The sequence below is a fragment of the Leptonotus elevatus genome, chromosome 18 (assembly GCF_054856555.1).
Source record: "Leptonotus elevatus isolate MCC_2025b chromosome 18, RoL_Lele_1.0, whole genome shotgun sequence".
NCBI lineage: Eukaryota > Metazoa > Chordata > Actinopteri > Syngnathiformes > Syngnathidae > Leptonotus > Leptonotus elevatus.
The window spans coordinates 13027150-13048477 of NC_141256.1; the positions used below are offsets into that span (position 1 = coordinate 13027150).

Sequence of the window (21328 nt, forward strand, 5' to 3'; positions counted from 1 at the left end):
TTATATTGTGTCAGCAGGACAACACTAAATGCGCGCACTTCTCTTTCTGACCACTAGGAGTCGTCATAACACAGGAGCCTGACGCGATCTAATGTGCTGCTGGGCTCGGATGAGGGCTCGGGTACAAACCTGTGTCGTGCGTGAGTGCACTCTTTGACTCAGTGTGCTGTGAGCTCCCTCCATGACTTGAGCGGTGATTTTCACTGCATGTTGACCACTTGAAGGAATGGAAAAGACAGACAGAGTCATCTATCTATGCGACACAACACAAGGTTCAAGGTCTCTCTCATGCCAATTAAATAATTAAGATGAGCTACCTTGAACTGGATTCTAATTTTATTAATATTATTTTCGATCATATTGGATATGAGCAGGCTTGGGGAGTAACGGAATACATGTACCGCTGTTACGTAATCGATTTAAAAAAGAAAGAAACTATTCCCTTACAGTTACAGGAGAAAAAAATCGAATCAAATTCAAGGTACATTTATTAAAAATGGGGAATAATTCGAGGATTACAATTTCTACGATGAGAGAGCGAGAGAGAGAGAGAGAGAGACAGAGCGAGCGAGAGCGCGCGTGCACGCCCGTGCGAGTGGGACCGTTGCTACATGTTGGGGAGGTGGGAACGAACGAACTGACGAGTCGTGTCCTCCACACGCGGGCAGTTTTGAATAAGCTTCACGGACGGGAGGAGGAAATGACGACCGGTATTCACTGGAACTGACTCGGAGCGAAAGTTTGAGCTGAGAGTCCAGCGGCATGCTACGCGCTGTAGCTTCTTGCTAGCTAGCCCGCTAGCCTACAACCATAATGTGAGTTACACTTTTCCAAACAAAACGTCCTCCCACCAATTTACTGTTTAAACATCATACACAACATATACACGGCTAAACTTGTGACTGGGATAAAAGTTCATTTTGTCACACATCCTCATCCTCATTGGATATCTATCTATCTATCTATCTATCTATCTATCTATCTATCTATCTATCTATCTATCTATCTATCTATCTATCTATCTATCTATCTATCTATCTATCTATCTATCCTTTCAGTAACTGTTCGAAAATTGCATATGGACATTAATCAATCAATCAATCAATCAATCAATGTCATGCAAGGTGCTGAATAGTTTGAAGTCGGAAAGTTTTGAATGGACAAAAGTGGTGTGGCAATTACAGGTAAAAAGTTACATTATAAATATGGACTTTTACTTTGAAATATTAAAATAAAATTGTAGTACGAATAAAACCAACAGTTTAAAAAGGTTATAAAAAAAAAAAGAAAGAAAATAAATTAGAGAGGGGGGAAAAAATCTTAATTTTGGGCTTTTATTTTGAACATTGGCAACAAAAAAAAGCATTAGAGAACAGGTTGAATTGGTAAAAAAAAGAAAGTAGAATTTAGAATGAATTGAAAACAAATCTTAATTTCGGCCCCTGCAGGCAGCTGTCAAGTACTCACTAACACTTGCATGGATGCACGCACACACAATTGTTTTCAACTGAGTTCTAAGACTAATGAACTTTGCCATGTTAATTCCGTTTGATGTATTTTTCTCATTGACATTGACTTCCTGTCATCCAACACAAACCCCCCCCCCCAAGTATTTTTTTTATTTTATTTTTATTTTTATTGAACCACAAAAATACGACACAATTGTCAAGGAAGAAGCAGATGGCTACTTATTGCCTTTTGGCGAAATAATCTTATTTCCAGTATGGTCTTACAATATTAAGAAAAGTTAAAAAAAAAAACAACAACAACGACAATAAAATATAATTTGACAACCCGGAGTGACTCTGCAGCTTCTAAATATTTCAAATTGTCTAAGAATGTACTCTTGAGGCATCTTCAGCCTATTTTCAGGTCACTGTGCACCAACTTCTTTTTATGGACTTCCATGGACAATGTCATTTACATTCCAGAGCACAGCAGGAAGAGGAGGAAATAGTCATGATGGTGTTCCGAAGCATTCGATGTAATTGCTGCCCAGAAGAAGACTGCTGATTCCATTGAATTTGACCTCTTGTAAGTTTGCAGTCAACAGCAGTTTTTGTCTATGAAACATATTTTCACAGATGATCTTTTACTCTGTTTATGACTCGATAATAACTGTGTAATTACTATTCTGGTACAGTATTGGTATTTGGATGGAAAATCTTCCTTTCTTGTAATTGTTACTTCAGTTATATTATACAGGTCAGTCACGACAGAGTGGGTTTCTATGTAAAAAAAATAAAATAAAAATCTGTGTCCGGTTTAACAGGATTAAACCATAATAATAGCATAATAACAATAATAGCAGCATTGGTTCTGTAAATAATTTGTCACAATTTATTAGCAGGTACATTTTAAATAAGTGTGTAAATGGCAGTCAAAAATCTCAACCAGCTGTTCAGGTTAAGTTGAGGGTAACATTTATTGACTTGAAAGAGGGAAAAAAAACCATAAAATGTATCATTGCTTTTGCAAATATCAAGAACTATCATACAGCCAATAAATTAGAACATACATGCACGTTGGTCACTTTAAAGACTATACATTTTTGTTGTACGCCATGAATTTAATTTATTAGGAATTTCGAACAGTGGCAAACTTTTTACAGCTCTGCACACATTCCTCGGATAAACCAACACAAACCGCGGTGACCTGGGCTCAGGCAGCAATAAATAGTTGCCAAATGACCTTATTTGGAGATATAGAGAGGTCACCTGCCACGCACGCATTCCCAGCATACTTCTGCGGCATACATAAATATCCTGGGAGCCTTCTTCCTTATACCGTGGCATGTTTTGATACCGGGTAGAAATCACTCGGTCGGCCTGTTGGGTCACGTGATGCGATGACTCCGCCGTTGACTCGTCAGGGTGGGCGTGAGCGGTTGACTAATGGTGGACCCAAATGCGGGGAAGCAAGGCAGTGAGACAGGAATGAAGTGGAATATGAGAAACTTTAATGAAACATAGGGAGAAGGGTGAGCAGACAATCATGACTGGACGTGACGTGACAGAACTGGTCGCCATGAGCAGTAGACTGGTTGCCGTGACTGGACAAGACGTGAGTAGACCGGTCGCCATGACTTGAACAAGCGTGACGTGACAGGACCTGATTTGCCTTGACATGCTGTGGAGTGACTTGACTTGGCTCGGGCTAAGGTTTCTTGGCTGCGATGATGACGACTTGGTCAGCTGTGACGAGGACGACTTGGTCAGTTGTGACGATGACGACTTGGTTAGCTGAGACGATGACGACTAGGTTAGCTGTGGCGATAACGACTTGGTTAGTTGTGGCGATGACGACCTGGTTAGCTGTGGTGAAGACGACTTGTTTAGCTGTGGTGATGACGACTTGGTTAGCTGTGGCAGAGACGACTTGGTCAGCTGTGGTGATGACGACTTGGTCAGCTGTGACGATGACGACTTGGTCAGCTGTGGTGATGACGACTTGGTTAGCTGTGACGATGACAACTCGGTTAGCTGTGACGATGACGACTTGGTTAGCTGTGGTGAAGACAACTTGTTTAGCTGTGACGATGACGACTTGGTTAGCTGTGGCGATGATGACTTGGCTGTGGCAATGACTTGGGCTACTTGGCGGTAACAAAGATGACTTGGCTGTGACGAAGACTTGACGCACGAACTTCCACACATACAATAGGCAATGCACCCACACCAACTGGGTAAAGACAACAAACTAAATACACTAATGAGACACACCTGGGGAAGGGAAGACACACACACAGGTGGGCGTGGTTAGACATAACGCAAACGAGGGAAGAAACCAGAAACACAAGACAAAAAACACCAACCACAGACAAAAACAAGAAGAACACCCATAACAAACAAAAACCCAACCCCCACAGAACCGAAACATGACAACATTTCATAAATAAGACACATGCAATCATTTTTAGAGAGTTTAAAATAGGTTAGCACCAATGGCGGACTGTCCTGTCCCATCCGATTTTTGACGTCTATGGCCGTCAATGGCACTGAATGTGAGATTGTCCAGGTCTACAAATTTCTGAGTGTGAATCTGGAAGAAGAGCTAGACTGGACTTCCAACAGGAAAGGACAGAACTACCTGGCTTCCTTCTCTAAGAGAACAATTTTTGATAACCTCATCATTGTCTTGTCACATTAACAGCACGACTAAGAAGATCTCTGGTGACCCTGTCATGGCCACCAGGTTCAGAGTTTGGACGTGAGAGGACCATTCAGGAACCATTTAGTGCTTGAGCGAGCAGCTGACGCTTCAATAGACTCTTCAACCCTCTGCTCAAGGAAGGGGCTCATTGTCAGACGTTAACGACCCCGGACAGACATTAGGTAGGCCATCTCCCTTTGCCAATCTTCATATACGGGAACTTTTGCTTACATTACAATAGATTGCAATAGCACGATGATCAAATGCCTTAATAATTATTAATAATGAGTTTTCGTGTTTTCTTTTGTGGGTTCATGGCAAAATTCTTTGTTGGATCCATTTTGAAATGTCACTTCATGTTATCTCTCACAATAGTCAATTATTGCAGAGGTTATACAGTGTAATATCTTTACAAAAGACCGATGGGAAATCCGTTTTGATCGTTGAGAAGTTTTTCGATGTATTTGGTCCTGTTGAAGGATCCTCTTGGCTATAGAGCAGGAGTGACGAAGTTGGAAACCACGGGCGCCATGTATCCCCAAGGACCACACGAGCAGCCCGCAGGCCTGTAAAATATGTCACTAGTGATAGGACATTGTGATTTTCTCGGAATGTTGTGGAAGTGATCATTTGAAAATGAGAACACTGGCAGATATTCATAGAAATAATATGTTGCACTTTGATATTTATTCCATCAATATTTGCGATTAATCGCGAGTTAACTATTGAAGTCATGCGATTAATTACGATTAAAAAATAATAATTGACACCCCAACTGTCTTCGCTTAAATGGATATGATTAATTATTAATGCTTACATGTCATCATATTATTAATGGCTATTTGAGCAAATTTGTCACTTGTGGAGTCCAGCAGGGATCATTACTCGGTCCTCTGTTGTTTAGCATCAACTGTACATGTTTCTGCTTGGCGATATTATATTCCCCTGTTTTCTGAAGCTGCGCTGTGATTGGTCGTTGTCTGAGACCTGAGCAACATAGATGTCATCTTCAGCCGACAGCAATTGGCAAAATGGCCGCACCCTGAGATGTATAAAAACGGCTGGATTTAGCTGCTTAACCCATATTCCACTAACACAATATTAACCAGAATACCATATTTAGACGAGTGGGGCTGCATAGAACATATTATTGTCAAATAGCCACAAAAAGTATTTCAAAATGGTTCTATTTTCCCGTCTGTGACTTGAAAGTCAACATCACATTGGTGGGTTTAAGAGATTACAAAGGGGGTCTGAGGTCCTCATAACAAACCTTGAAAATCTGTAAAAGCGTATTTCCTGATTTTAAGGCGTTTTAGATTTAAGCAGAATTAGCATTATGATCAAATGCTCAATAAACCAGACGAAAAAATTAATCTGCTTAGCTTCGATGCTTTGTTTCTCTACGAATAGCTCAGACTGACCTAGAAACAAATAAATAAAAATGAGAAAAAAAAATCGGTAGCGCTTATATCAAGTATCATCTTCAAGAAATACTGTCTGTTACTCTTCTGTCATTCTCATTCTTTCGTATCAGCGAGGGGAAAGACTGCCTGAAATGTACTGCTGGACAGTTGTTTATTTTGGCAAAAGAGTCGGTTATTTTAAAACACATCTGCAGAGTGATAAATACCTCCCGGCCTATCTCGTTTAGTACCTCCTCTTGAGTCCCAGTTGATACAAAGCAGGTTTGCACTAACGGCCGTGTTGATGGAGTTGCTGAGCAACGATGCGATGCGGGACACTTGAGGGTAACACGGGGAGCTGTTTCAGGGTTATGACCACAAACTAAGGACTTGAGCCAAAAGAGAAGACCTTTAGATGTTGATATGCACACAGTCACCCATTGTATTGTGTCAAGGATTATAAAAACATTGTATAAACTTTGCCAAAAACCCAATCAAACAAATGTAGCGAAGGGTGACGCGTCGAAAAGTTCTAGATACATTATGTAGCAATTATACCTCATAATAAGGGCTTCATAATCAATTTATTGCAACACTGATTTGTAATGAGGAGAATCGCGTCTCTGTCATTGCCATGGCAACGCTGGGAAATCTGTTCATCCATTTTCTATACCATTTTCTATACCGTTGTCCTCATTAGAGTTGCGAGCTGGAGCCTCTCGAAGCTCACTTTGGGCAAAAAGCAGGATTCACATAAATAGATATCTAATTATTGATAAATGTAATCATTTTATATTTTTATTATTTTAAATTATATTATGAAAGGTAATATAAACAAATGTGTTATTTCTAGTGATAGACAGATGTTTTTTTCATGGCAGATACCGATACCGATTATTAGTAGTCGAAGAGATTGATAACCGATATTTCAAGCCAATATTAATTTGCAGTAAAAGAGAAAATATTAGCGTCAACATCTTTCAAAATAGTTTTTCTTTTCATTTTAAGCATATAAAGAATTGACAGCTTTGTCTAAAAATTATAACAAAAATTGCAGGGAGCTGAGGGTCATCAGCATGTGTTAAGCTAAATTAAAAACTTAGCAAGTAAATCGTTCCCTTAACTTTTCTACTGTAAATTAAGTTTTCCAAAATTTCAACATAATTTAAAAAAGAAAAAGAAAATTTAAATAAATCTAATGAAAAGTTCCATGTTACTCACTGAGCGACAAATGCATATGAATGTAAGCTAATTTAGTGTTTTCGTCAGGGTTCATAAAAGGTTTCAAAAGATCGTCGAAGACAGTAAAAAAAAAAAAGTCTCAATATGTTCAAAATGTCTGTGATTATCTTACAAATCCTAATGAAAAGCTTACATTTTGCTACGTTCGCAAGCATTCACTGCCCAGCTTCGGATTCGTAAAAAAAGCAGATGCTGATATTTGTCAACATGCCAAATATCGGCCCGGCCGATAATCGGTCTAACTCTACTTATTTCCGAAGTGTTTATAGTTTATATAATAATGTATATCTGTAATGTCATCTGGAATCCCGCAGGGATCAATACTCAGCCCCCTATTGTTTAGCATCAACATGCTTCCGCTTGGTGATATTATACATAAATATAACATTCGTTTTCACTGTCATTCCGATGATAGCCTTTAGAATAACAAACCTGCATGATTGCTGCAATTCAAAGGCGTGCATAGATTAGAATAAACAATTGATGTCCTTCAATTTCTTGTTTCTTGATGCTGATAAAACGGAGATGTTGATTGTTGGCGCCACACGATGCAGGCACTTGTTTAAGGACACCACTCGCTGAGTGTTGATAAATGTATATTACCCATAGTGAGTCAAAAAACTCTCTCCTTTGAAATGCACATTGTAGCGTTGTTTGAAATAATGAAGCTTTGCTGGTGATCTAAAGTTTCCTTTTAATTCTCCTTTTCTTTGTCTCATACGCAAACCTCTTACACCGTAAGAGCTGGAAAATAAAACAAACATGACGCAGTCAATCAGACGCTGGTAGCAGTGGTAATAATAATGACATCCACATTGATTGATAACAACATGAAAAATATCTAAAATCTCAATTGATTGCAAGTTGAGGTTCAAAGCCGCAACCTCTGACTGCTTGGCAGACACGCTAACCACATGTGCCACCATGCTGCCCAAAAAAGACAAACAGCGACTGCAATTTCTGGAACTGTTATGTTGGATACTTCCCATGGTAATTGATGAAAATGTAATGTGGTTTTATTGGAAACTGGAGGATTTATACGATATTGAAAAATGTTGAATCTGAACAAACAACCAATACAATCACTATTATTATTTTATTTAGTTTTTTTAAAGTTTTTTTTTTTTTAATCACTTTCCTGGAGACTTGCTAATTCCATTCAAGTTTCGGTCTTTATTTTCCTTCAGCAAAGTGACTGAACAATTTGTTTCATCTTTTTCCGCTTTTCTATGCTTTTAACGTGGTTAAGCGAATGAAGAAATAAGATTGAATCAAAAACTTGGCCTTACGTAGCTTGAGTAAACATCTGAAGAGCGTTGTGTGTCCCTGACATTAGAACACGATGACGTGTTTGGAAAGAGCACAGGCTGAAATGTTGCCTACGAGCGCTATTTGCTCTCTTTAATCTGCATCTTTCTTATGTTTTTCCGTGGAGATGTCAAAATAAACAACCCGCAATCTTCTTCCTCAAGGAGAAACGATGGCGCTGGAAAAGGCCTGTCCTTGTAGCAATGGCGGAAAGTCTCTCGGTAGAATATAAAACACGTGTTTGCGTTACGAGGTGGACAGTTGGAAATGCCAGTTGAATGCTAAAATTGTACTTGGTGTTTTGGCTGTTTTGATACACATGTGATAAGGCCCCCCCATCACAGAACAGCCTTTGCAAATGAGGGATTTCCGACATTAGGTAACACAATCGTTTGTTTGGGTCTGCAGCCGTGTTTGGCCCCCGGGAGCCTTCCGGACTTTCACGGTCATGGCCTAAGAATGCTTGTTGATCCTCAGGGTAGGAAAAGAGTTATTATTATTACACTAACACAGACAGAGGTTATCAAACACACTTGTAGTTAATGGTTTAAAACAGATCTAGTGACTTTTTATGGCGTTATAAGAGACGACTAGAGAGAAATTAATGGCGCTTGGGTAAAGCCACCACAAATTGGCTCAATTCTGAAAGGTTTGCTTACAGAGACATTTTCAGAAATTTCACAGCTTCGTCAAGATGGATTTTCTTCTGTTATTGTAGCATTTGGGGTTATATAGTAAGAAACGACAGAAATAAACACACATGCTAACGTTAGCATCTCCTACTGCTGTGCCTTAGTTGGATACAGATGCAGATTATAGTCCACAAGTTAGCTAGCCACAGAAGCACCGGGAAAAGAAACAAGAGGGCCAGGACATCAGAACTGTGAGGCAGACGTGCTAACCGCTCACCCACTGTGGTGCCCCATAAAAAGTTATTTGACGGTAATCCAGGTTATACAATAAATCTGAAACTCGTTTTCCTCTGCCCTTACGTTATACGCTAACTATCTGATCATGTCCTTTATCTTGTGTGCACGCTCTGTAGCTCACACACCTGCAATACCTCCATAGATACAACAGATGAATGGGCCATTTTGTTGCATAAGTTGCACATGTGCTCCAGCTGTTCTGTGTACACTATATACTGTATAGTGGCGTTGTGAATGATTTCCACTGGCATTCGCTAAAGCATTCCTTTGTCATGAAATACTGATATTTCGAGAAAATAGAATTTACCAACCTCTAAATCAGGCCCATCCATTTTCTTTACGGCTTATCCTGTTCAGGCTGGCGTGGGGAGATGGCGCCGATCCCAATCACAGGGCACATATAGAGACAGACTGTTCACTCCCACATTCACAGTGTCATTAGTGGGAGTCAGGAGAGTTAACAGCTATGTTGTCAGTGACAATTATCCATAATACATCCGTCGGTCTGTGTTATAGACCGCTGACTACAGTCTTGTATAAAGTACCATAAAGCGATACTTGAGTAAAAGTGCAAGTATCTTCACAGAAAATGACTTTGGTAGAAGTTAATCGCCTTGTTACTGGAGTAACATTTAAATTTCATTTGTATTGATTTAGTTCAGGGATGTGGTTAAAAATCTGTGCTGGCACACGTTTGCTTGGCAGTCACTTTAGCCATATGTCTAAACTTGCTAATGATAGCTTAAAAACACTGATATTTTACTTCACTTCACTCAGGAATTTTTGAACACCAAATATCCTGTTACTTTAGGTAAGTATAAGAGTTCAAAATAATTCTTGAAAATATAAGCATGGGTGTGTAACATTATCCTCATTTGTACTACTGCAGAGTTCATTTTGGTCATAATCTGGTTCTCCAGGGACCACTACACCACCGGTCGTGGGTGTGCAGGAGCCTATCCCAGCTGACATTGAATGAGAAAAATCACATCACATTAAACTTATTTTAGGGGTCAGACTGACCCAATAAGCTTTCCCTTTGGATGCCAGTCCACTTTTTGTTGTGTGGTAAACCCTGACTTAGAATGCCATGGACTCAGTTCAAAGCCTGTCTTTGAAAGTGCGCAATATCCAAAAGGAAGGAGAATAATTCGCAAAGCTGATTCACATGCAGTCATAGCAGGACTCTTTGGTTCTCTCACAAGCTTCTTTAGCTCTTTGCAGCAGTAATACCAGGAAGGAAACAGAAGCAGAGGGCTAGTAAAGCCTCTTGTTATGAGACTATGTGTGACCTCTACAGTTGGCATAGCAACAGGAGAAGAAGCCTCTTGTCGTAGGACTCATTTCAACCTCGAGTGATGAAGGGAGATACATAGAAAAAACGAAATTTAAAGTACTGCCATTTTGTTTTGTTAGTACGACATAGAGGTTCTTGACAGACGCTGTATAGCAGACAAACAATGGACGGAAGATTAATCAGATGCTATCAGAGGGAGTCAAAGAAGAAATCAAATGCCACTTTACACACCCCATGGGTGTGTTGTGGATGGGAGCAGGAATGCAAAGAATGCTCAGATTTGACATAAGCCTCAGCAAGACTTTAAAACGCTTTCATAGCAGACGACCGTGGATTGATATAAAGCTATGTCCAAAGTATTTGGACTGTGTTTTTCCCCAGTCATTTGATAGGTTATCTCTGCAGTGTGAGGTAATTTGAAACATTCGATAACAATAATGAGAGTTCTAGTCAGTTGACAAGATTTCAACATCCGGAACGGTTTGTCTTGAATCTGCAATCTTATAACTATAAAAAGTATTCAGGGTAGCAGCTGCAGTGTCAGGAGGCTCGGTTTCAGCTACAGGTTATTGGTACTCCAAGTGGATCAAGATCCATAGAGCAAAAGATTAAAAATTTTGGACTATTCTGAAGATCTCACATCCAAATTCTATTCTTCTGTTTTTTGTATTTTGGGGAAGGATCTGAGGCAAGCAGTCAGAAGAAGGCGACTTTCAAACCTGGGACAGCAAGGGCAGTTAGGTCACAAGGATTGGACAAAAAAAAAAGTCAACAGGTGTTCCAGAAACGTTTAGATTTCAGGCATTGCTTCAAAAGGCTGTGCAACAAAATATGGATGGATAATTATTTAGGTGGCCATTTTGCTTTTTCTGTCTAACAAAAGGGTAGCAACATTTTTAGAATACATGTGTTGGTCCTGAACAAAGTTTTTCATTGTTTCAAAGTATTATTTTGATTCCTCAATACAAGTTAGCCTTGTTTTGACTGGTTTTTCATTTCCTGTTTCTTTTGTAAAGGCAAGTTCCAAGCACACTGCCCACACAAGCACACAGCTCACGTTGCATGCCCTGTGACTGAGCATTTCGATTCATGTTGAAGCATACTTTTGCACACTTAATTTAGCAGGACTTGGAATGAAAAACAGCGTTGCACCTATTTGATTTAAATGGCACATCTGGGTATGTAGTCTTGTTCATACTTGGGTATCTCATTTATTCCATGAGGAAGTTGGAGCAGTGACAACAGTAGACATTGAGTCCTTGCATTTGACCCATCAGACTAAGGACAACTCAAGACCAAAACTTCAATCATAAAATTATCGGATGGGAATGACTCTCATGCTTGAATTTAGACCAGGACATTAGAAGAAGTGAGGGGAGTTTGGGCTGCGCTGTGCAACCCGATGAGCACCAGAATCGGCAGAACCATCGGTACTCTGTTCTCTTCACAGATGATAGCAGGTTTACTCTGATTACGTGACGTGAAAGAGACACTTGGCTTAATTAAACAACATAAACATTGTCCAAAATGACCATCTTGGCAAGATTGGTGATGGTCTGGGGACCTCAAGAGTTATGTTCCAGGATAAAATCCTCGGACCTACTGGGTGCAGTCAGCCCTGCGGGCAGGGTTGTGGAATCCAGATCCAGAAAGTAAAAACCCTGAAACAGTTTGACGTTCGCCGCAGGTTCTTCTACTTCTACAGGTGGAGACAAGCTTGTTTACCTGCCAGTTGAGTAGAAACACCTGTGGCTAAAGTCAATCTATTGCAAAATGTTTACTTTCTGGACCAAGATTCCCCAACCCTGGCCCTGGGTTCCTTCTGGTGAGTCAGCAATTCCAGGACACTGAATGTATTGATGCTGTAGGCCTACTACTTCCCACACCTCAATCGAACCAAGCGCCTCTGTAATGCCTTGATCGAGACCTGGGATGATATCTGTCAAAAGACCTTCTGCGATCTCTTTACGAGCAACTGCATACGGAGACGTGGAGGTCATACACACTACTCAGAATCTTGTCCTCAATGAGTTAATGATTTGGATTTCCATTGATTATTATTTTATTCCTTAGAGAGGTGGGATGGAGGATTTAAATAGATTTTCGTTCTTTTTTTGAACAGTGGTACAACTCAAACATCAAAAGAAACTATGAGAACCAAAGAGCAAAACAATTTGATGACCATGTTTTGGTGAGCTCAGTTTGGACACGATTCGGTTTGACTATTTTGTGTAAAATGTGATTGGCGTTTCTTTGTAATTTTCTTACTTGTTCCCTCTTGGATTTCCACGATGTTGGTGATTATTAGCTCTCCGAAACCTTAGTTACCCCCAAACTGTCTCGACGTCTCTGATCCGACTCTACAACTACAACTCCTTCTGCAGTGATTTAATACGGTCTTCATGTAGAGCTGTGGCCGCTGAAGTCTTTCAAATTCTCACCACTAATAATAGTGGATGAGCCCACTTTTATAGCGGTGTTTGCGTTAAAATTACAGCTTGCGTGCCGCTACAGCATTGGCTCATCGCACCAGAGAACAGTGGGGAACCACAGCTCCTAGGGAAATGTTATGTGCAAACATATCAATTTCTGGGTTAAATATAATATTTGGATATGTCTTTTCCTTTTTGCTTTTCACTTATATGCTGTGTGAGAGATATCATTTTCTATTTAGGTGGTCAGTCATAGATTTCCAGCTGCATAAAATGAAAATTTTGGTTGCATAGTTTGGAGGGTTCTTCCCAACCTGCTCTTTCCATGAACCAGACTTGAACCAGGTTCTTATTTCTTTCAGCCATATCCCCAAAACATCTGAAGCAGATTCAAACATAGGAAAACCCGTACGCTCAAAATTGTGGTCAGTTTATTAAGACCAGCTCAAGAAGAAGACACCAATCAGTTTCAGGCCAGACTGTCAGAGTCCCAATTTCTTTTCACTCTGAATTCCTCCCGCTTCTCGCGACCAATTCCTCGCTCCATCATTCATTCTTTGTGAAACATGCATTGTGTATGTGTGTGGCTGTTTCTCAGCACATCAAAGTGGCAAGCACCCAGTCAGAGGAAACGTTCTGAATGTGCCTGATACCGTGCCATCAGCCTATTTGCAGTGCGTTCTCAATAACAGGAAGTCAGGAGAAATGAGTTCTCCCATAATTACAACATGCTTGTTTTCCCTTCCTCTCCATATAATGTTCTTGGGGGTAAACTTGCACCGACATCAAAGGATGGAATGTTAAATCTTGATCTCATATCGGAAGGGGCTTCCACAGCCAAATGGCGCTAGTTTAATAAATTCGCCATATTTGAGCTATAGGGATGCAGAGATGCTATTGGTTTGAAGAGAGGACTCTGATGGCTGCAGGGGAGGCAAAACAAATATACACAAAGGACTGATATTTGCCTTTAGGGAGCCATGATACCGTCAGTAGTTATGACTCAGGTCAACCACTTGAGTTTATAACCATCGCTTTAGAGCTCGTTACCACAACAACAATATTAAATATTTACTATAAAAGCAGTCTTTGAGATGGTCTCTTAAAATATGGATGGTAGCATGGTTGTTGAAACACTGGTACCACTATCACATCATTCCTTTTAATGGAACCACAGTCGAAATGCTTAACTGTTCAGAAATTAATCTAACAATTGTGAACGACAAAATAGAGGACACTGTTCTGAACAAAAACTAAGTTGTAGGGCTCTATTTTTGTAGACAGGCGCCCAAGAGCTCGGCATAAAATCGAGCGCATCATCATTTCTCGTCTAGTCTACCGTGCCTTGCTGGGTGGCCCCATCACATCTGGCATTTTGTTAACAAAAAGCCGATTTGGTTTTAGACTCGGTAAAACAAGTTCTAATTTGTGGCCTTTTATTTATTATTTTGCCTGATTTGCGTTGTTGGTAAAGACCGTCATTCAAATGAGCTAATAACCCGATCAAACTGAGTAATTTGGTAACTTGAGGCCGGACTTTCTTAACAAAAAATCGACATTGACTATGCGCTGTTGAGGATAATATCTTGAATACAGACAGATGGTCTTCTGCGCTGTGAGCTATTTTCCACATTCATTTAATTTTGAACCAGAATAGCAACGTCTCAAATAGGAGCATCCTAAAGACACATACCCAGACAGTCTGTGAGCAATAAACTGCCTTTCAGGTTATTCATGTACCAAACCCATTTAAAAATATATATATAATTTCATAAATGGTGGATGTGACTATGACTATGTCTGATCTCCATTATGCTTTCCCACTTTCACGTTTGAGCTTTTATACACTGATTGCATAATGCAGAATAAGCATTTCATCAAGAAAGTGATTAATTTCCTGACTTTGCTAACGTATGTGTTTTAGGACACATTTGTAGTATTATGTCACTCATATTGTATCAACCTGGCATGCTTGAACCCTGTCTTGACTAGCATCTATAAATAGTATCTAATTCAGCCTGGTTTTGCCCCTGGAAAAGCATCACTCGAGAGTAGAACTGTCAAAAAGCTAGTTAGCGCTTAGTGCTAGGTGCACACTTCCCATGTATTTACTGTCACAGTCTCATGGATTTGACATCACAGGGACAGAGGTCCTGGAATTTGATCATACATTTTATTTCTACTCCCATGGTGGTGGGCTTTTGATCCCACTTTTGAGTTTTATGCAAGAATACAGTTTACCTTTGATTCAACTTTGATATCTTCATCAAGGGAGCGATTGTAATAGGTGAAAGCTTTAAACACAGCCACACATCTCAAAGGTGACGCTCCTTCCCTTTGAATTCATTCACGCTTGCGTGCATCGTTAAAGCGCTTAGCGACCGAGGAGAAGAAAAAGCCCGTTGTGGAGTTGGACGAGTGAACAGACAGATATAAAAGAAAGCAAAAAAGAATTCAAGTGAGAGAAAACCCATTGAACACTCAAGTACGAGAACAGGGATTAGAAAGTGAATAGCGATTACCGCCATGTTGCCCTGCCAGGCATTGCAATTACACACATTATGACTGATGCCATGATTGCTGAAAAGGAAGGAGACACTGACTGTAATAGTTGGGAAAATACAGACTGCAATGACAGCATGTGGTCATCACTTTTTTAGGGAAAAGATGAGAGGGGACCAAGCCACTTCCCCTTTCTGTCAACAGTAGAGGATCTTTCAGGACACTCAAAAGATGGGCTTGCAGCCAAATGATAGAAGGAAGAAGAACGTTTCAAAATGTCTCGCCAGTCTCGTCCGTATATTATTTGAGCATCGTAGTCTTGTGTGCCAATGGAATTTCCATGGATACCAAGCAGAAAGTAACCTCCTTTGGCACAGATGATTGAGTTCAAAAGAAATCATGCAGGCAGTGAAGTTTCACAAAAAAAGTAGCTGCCCGAGCATAGTTGCGTAAGAGGCCAGAATTAGCCGATGTGGGGGGTCATGTTATCAATTAACAAAGCCACACTGATACCCACGCACTTTCATTCCAAATCCGTCTACAACACTCAGGTCTGCTGGCTCCCGTGTTGTCCAGGGACTTTGATAGGAAGATTACAGTATAAGAGAGCAGCTTTTATGGTTGATGTCCTCCGAGGTAGCCAAAGAACATGCCTGTGTCCGTTTAAATGTACCAAAGAGGGTCATTGTTCGCCTCTAATCCAGCTACAAGATTAAATCATGAGCCAGGAGAGAAATCCATTTTTGCATTCCCTGCATCCTCAGCCACACTCTTATTTGACCAAATAGTTTAGCTTAGGTCATGTCTTTAAATTTTGAGCGAGGAAGAAGTTTCAGGTGGTCACATAGTTTGTCCTAATCTTAAATTGTGATAAAGGATACCAAATGACAAGACTCCTGTAATGAATCTAGCAGACAAGCGGGACACGGAAAATGAACTAAATGATACGGCAATGGCGTTATGCATATTGAGTTTCTAATCGCCTCGACTAAAAATGTAGTTAGGCTTTACTTCTTGTTAATGTCTGTTTACAAACCAACTCAAAACAAACTCAACAAAAGTTGTGCTGAAATGCGGAACAGCAATTTTTCATCAACAAAAATGATTTAGTCAGCTCATTTATTGGTTGCACATGTGCAAGTAAATGTTTTTTTAGTTGCAAAATTAAACCATTTTTAACGCATTCTGAACTTTAAGGAAGGCTTCAATAATTTGACATGCATGTCAGTTTGTCTCTCTTCTCTGTCAGTGTCACCTATGTTAACATCTGTCCAGCCAGATGGTAAAATTCACTTCTTTAATACAAGATGTCGACATTTTGTATTTTGAAGTGAGCTTGTGTGTTCACTGGCAATATCAGCATTTTCCACAAACTTAACTTCCATGTGCACAATCAAAAGATTGTATCTTGCAGTTTTCTCAAATGAAAGCTGAGAAAACACATTAGGCTAATGATGCACAATATAAACTTTTAACATCCTGTCATTTCAAGGCAACTAAATTATGTAAGAGCTAAGCAAACCCAAAAAGTTCAGGTTGTATTATTGTTTCTTGTTGTCAAATCAGTGTTTTCGTAAAGTGTTAGATCATGGGCGTGTGAAGCCTTTTGTCACTGTTTTGTGATTAAGGGCTATCTATATAAATCAACTTGACTTGACTATATCTTTATCTAGGGCAATAATAGCTTGAAGTTCAAAGAAAATTGTGAAAAATTATTGTTGGTGCGGATAAATGAAAACTGGACTGCATCTACGTAACGTAGCCTCCTTATCTTGAAAACTACAGCAACAGTATGTACATGTATGTAGAACGAGTAAGATGGAACCAACCATATGGAGAATTTAGTCTTCGATTAACCTAAAATGTTTCAAAATGTGTGAGGAAGCCGCACTGATGCTACCTTGGGGGAACCTGCAGACGTCCAAACCACTAATCCACCGTGCTGCCTCTTACAATACCTACATAATAAAAAAATGTATATTTGCCTACATTTTCAATTAAAGTTACATGTTTATCTTTTATTTAAGGTCTGAGAGGCGGCGTGGGTTTAACCTAATTAATTCCAATCTGAGAAAAAGTTAACTTCATAGTTTTGGGAATGTCATTAATTTCCTGTGTTTGCTGTCAGATTTCTGTCCAGGTTGGCCGCAGCCGGTCTAAGATGATAGCCTCAACTTCTCTTATTCCCCAAAAGAGTGCAAGGAAAGGTAAAAGGGGGCCGTGACCGATTGCCTCGCGTGGCTAATAAAACCGCTGGAAAGCACTTGATTTTCTTGGTCGTGCCTCTTATGAATGGAAATATCCCACTGAACCTTAGAAATCTTTGGTCAGTTGTGAAATGGCTGATGAGATTTCTCGATTCATTAAATATAACATATAACGTCTTATTTTGCGGAGCCGATCAATGATGTCATTGATGGTTTTAAAAAAAACTTCCAATTGCTAACATTGGACAGCACTATTATTCTGGCGTGCCTATACTCCGAATCAAAATGTAACCCCAATTGAGGTCAATTAGTGCAAACTAAAGTTCAAAACAAACATGGTGAAGCAGCATTTAGATGTTATGCTGCAATCAAACAGAATAAGACACCCTTAACCAGCTGTTAGAAATAAACCGTTTTTTAGTGACTCAAATCCCTCATCTCGTAACATTTCTCTCCATGTGCACGTGTTGCTTCTGCAGAACAATAAAATCCACGGCATCTCAATCAAATGTGCTCTTACATAAAGTCCACACGCGCTTGCCTCTGTGGATGTTGAGGCGTGAAGTTAGCTTCCATCACATCTGCCTTATGAGCACTCGGAGGACACACCGAGCGTGCGGCATACTTGAGTGTCAGCAATAGGCCAGATAAGGCTAATAAAAGTAGACGGAGAACAAATCACAGCAGCCTTCCGTTAGGCTGCACACAAGCAAAATGTGATGGAATGTGTGCTTTTCAGCACTCCCAGTGTGATTCCATCTAAACCAAAACAGATTCTGGCGTTCCGGCTGTTACTGAGCAGTGCCCCCGGTTCCTTCGTCCCACCCTGAGGTTCACAGAATAATTAAGAGAATGCTGCGGAAGGTTAATTTGGGTCAGAGTACAATGAGCTACTTAAGAAAAGCTTTATGAATACTATGAGATTCTGGCAGCTGCTGAGGCATTTTCTTAATTTTAATTGTAGCGTTTTTCTTCTTTGTGTGATCTGTAGTATGTATACCACCCACAGCTTTATTGAAAAATATGAAGTCAAATAAATTCCATCCATCCATCCATTTACTACCGCTTATCCGGGGTCGGGTCGCAGGGGGGCAGCAGCTTTAGGAGGGAAGCCCAGACTTCCCTGTCCCCAACCACTTCAACCAGCTCCTCTGACGGGATCCCAAGGCGTTCCCAGGTCAGCCGAGAGACATAGTCTCTCCAGCGTGTCCTGGGTCATCCCCGGAGCCTCCCGCCTCCAGCAGGCAGTAAAATAAATTAGTCAAAGAAAATTTAACAGGCAAAGAAGATTGAATAATCATGAATGAAAATGATGTATTGATATTCCAAGGTATGATGTAAAAAGAAAAAGAAAAGAAAAAGCTACTACTACTCTTTTAGTATCTCACATGCACATAAATATTGACGTGCTGAGCAGTTCACAGTTTACAATCCACCTCCAGTCTCAAATTCTTCTTGCAGGAAGCACGAGTTCCAGGGATTATCCGAGATCAACTTGAGTACGGAAGAGAAAGTATACAAGTTAAGCTGCAGCCACATAGAACATTGTAAGAAATACAACTGGCATTACACAAGCAAGGGGGGTTGCTGTGGGCTGTCGTAAATACTTGCATTTACTTCAACATAACACTGGAAACTAAAAATTTAATTCTTTCAGCAGCTGATTTTGTTCAATTGTTTTTGTTTTTTTGTTTTGTTTGGGGGGCTCGTTTTACCACTCAAGAAAATACACAATGGGAGCTTCAATGAGAACGAGTTAGCTAGTCAGTTAGCTAGCACCTTGGCTTTTTTTAATAACACATTAGCATGCCACAACTGTGCTTCTCCAATTGCAATTCTAAAAGGACAGCGGTCCTGTCTGACTACCTGTAATGTTTCCAAGCTAGAACAAATGTCAGCCAACTCCTAGCTAACAACATAAACAGTGACCTATGGTTGAACGTAGTAAAAAGGAGCCATGGTATTGATTAAAAAGTGTGTTGATATTGAGTAGTAGAAGTTAAAAAATGCCACATATAAGGTAGTGCTACTCAATCTACTTCATGCTACTGGAAGACTGTGCACATATGCGCTCAGCTAGCTAAGTGGACATTTTCTTTACTTAAATGATTTTATAATTGGGAATTCAGTACTTGTCTTTTGAGCCGTGCAGATGTTCTTGACACGTAACATACACCACTCAGAGAAATCAAACCGCAGGAATAACTAGAAATGGCCAGTGATTGTGAAAATAGATAAAACACAATTGAACATTCTAATAAATGACTTGCATAACTGTGTGCTTATTATATCCGCTTCCTCTGTGTTACTCTTTTAATGTTGTTTGTCTTATGGCTTATGTAACTAAGTTCTGGATGCAACAAAAGTGTCAGGTGTATCGTTTTATAACCTAATTATAACGTCTGTCTGGCCAAACTCAGAAGCAAATAGCCTGATCCTGATGTTTGGGTATTGGCTCTTCTATTCGCAACAAGAATGAAACCTACCCTCGTAAAAGACAGATTTGTGTGATCAACTCAAACGATGGAGTGTCAGGTGCGATATTTGAGCCGAGCTAACCATTAAATGAGCATTATTAGCCTGGACTGGTTTAAAAAAAAAAAAAAAGAGACTGCACACGTGCATGTGCAATGAGAGTGTTCAGGTGTCCAGCCAGCCAAGGTAAGAAGTTTTAAAGGTAATTGTTATGTAATCCATACTGTTTGGACATTACATAACGAGGAGTGGGCCAAGATTTGGAGGACACACCTCCTGAGATGAACCAGATGTCGGCGCGTTTAGTCAGGCAACACACTGGATTCATTGAGCTCTAAGGAGGTCCCACATATCCTGTCCACAGGGACTTTGTGTGCTGGTGCGGTTTGGATGTCTGAGGAGCACCAAAGAGATTCCTAGGATTTGCAGACTGAGCACAGTTTGTCAAAAATGTTAGTCTTTATTATAAATTATCCAAAACCATCTTTGGTTCAAACAACATGAACAGTGAAGCCTACAAATGGGGTGACCTACCCAATCTTTTTTTCAATTTCTAGGTGAAATGTGAAATATCCTAATACTTTTGTCTAAATAGTTTATGTATATCAGCAGTACGGTTTATTCTTACTAAACCAGTGCGTTCAATTCAAATAATAATAATGCATCAGATTTATATAGCGCTTTTCTAAACACTCAAAGTTGCTTTACAATGGAATGGATACATTATTCATGCACTCAAACATCCACACTGTGGTGGCGGTAAGCTATTTAAGTAGCCAAAGCTGCCCTGGGGTAAGCTGACGGAAGCGTGGCTGCCAGTATGCGCCTACGGGCCCTCCGACCACTAACAAACATTCGCACCTTCCATACACCAGTGAGAGTAGCACTGGGGGCAATGTGTGTGAAATGCCACAACGGCACATTCATTGGGGAGAGCGGGATTCGAACAGCCGACCTTCTGGTTACTGAACGACCCACTCTCCACCCTGAGCCACGGCCGCCACAAATAGGGTAAGACAAGTCACAGCAAATGAAAACTTCCACAAAGTACTGTAGATCACAGCTTACTCGTTCCATCCAGTTTCATTCCGGAATATTTCGTATATTTACCCTTTAAGGCAGCATGTCCGCTGTTTCAATCCACTCCAGGACCAACATCAATGATATACCAAGCTTCCTTAGATTCTGTCCTTCTCTTTTATTTTAAACGTTATATCTCTGTAAAGCCTACTGCTTGGAATGAGACTCGCATAAAATGTGGCTTTCCCTCACACTGAGAGACCTAAGCTTCGGGCTTGAGGGAATGCGGAGCAGATGCTGGAGGGAACATCAGATATTAGACAACCTGAGGGAAAGAAGACAGAAGATCTCCTCACGG

The 21328-nt window shown here is 40.2% G+C and overlaps 1 long non-coding RNA gene across 1 annotated transcript in view; it reads left to right on the forward strand.

The window, feature by feature from the left end:
• Positions 1–603: 603 nt before the first annotated feature.
• Positions 604–21328, forward strand: part of LOC147158690 (uncharacterized) — a 32448-nt gene continuing 11723 nt past the window's right edge. Inside the window, exons 1-3 of the long non-coding RNA XR_015090961.1 lie at positions 604–815; positions 1932–2034; positions 4153–4334. This is a non-coding gene — a long non-coding RNA (uncharacterized LOC147158690). The remainder of the gene's footprint in view (positions 816–1931; positions 2035–4152; positions 4335–21328) is intronic.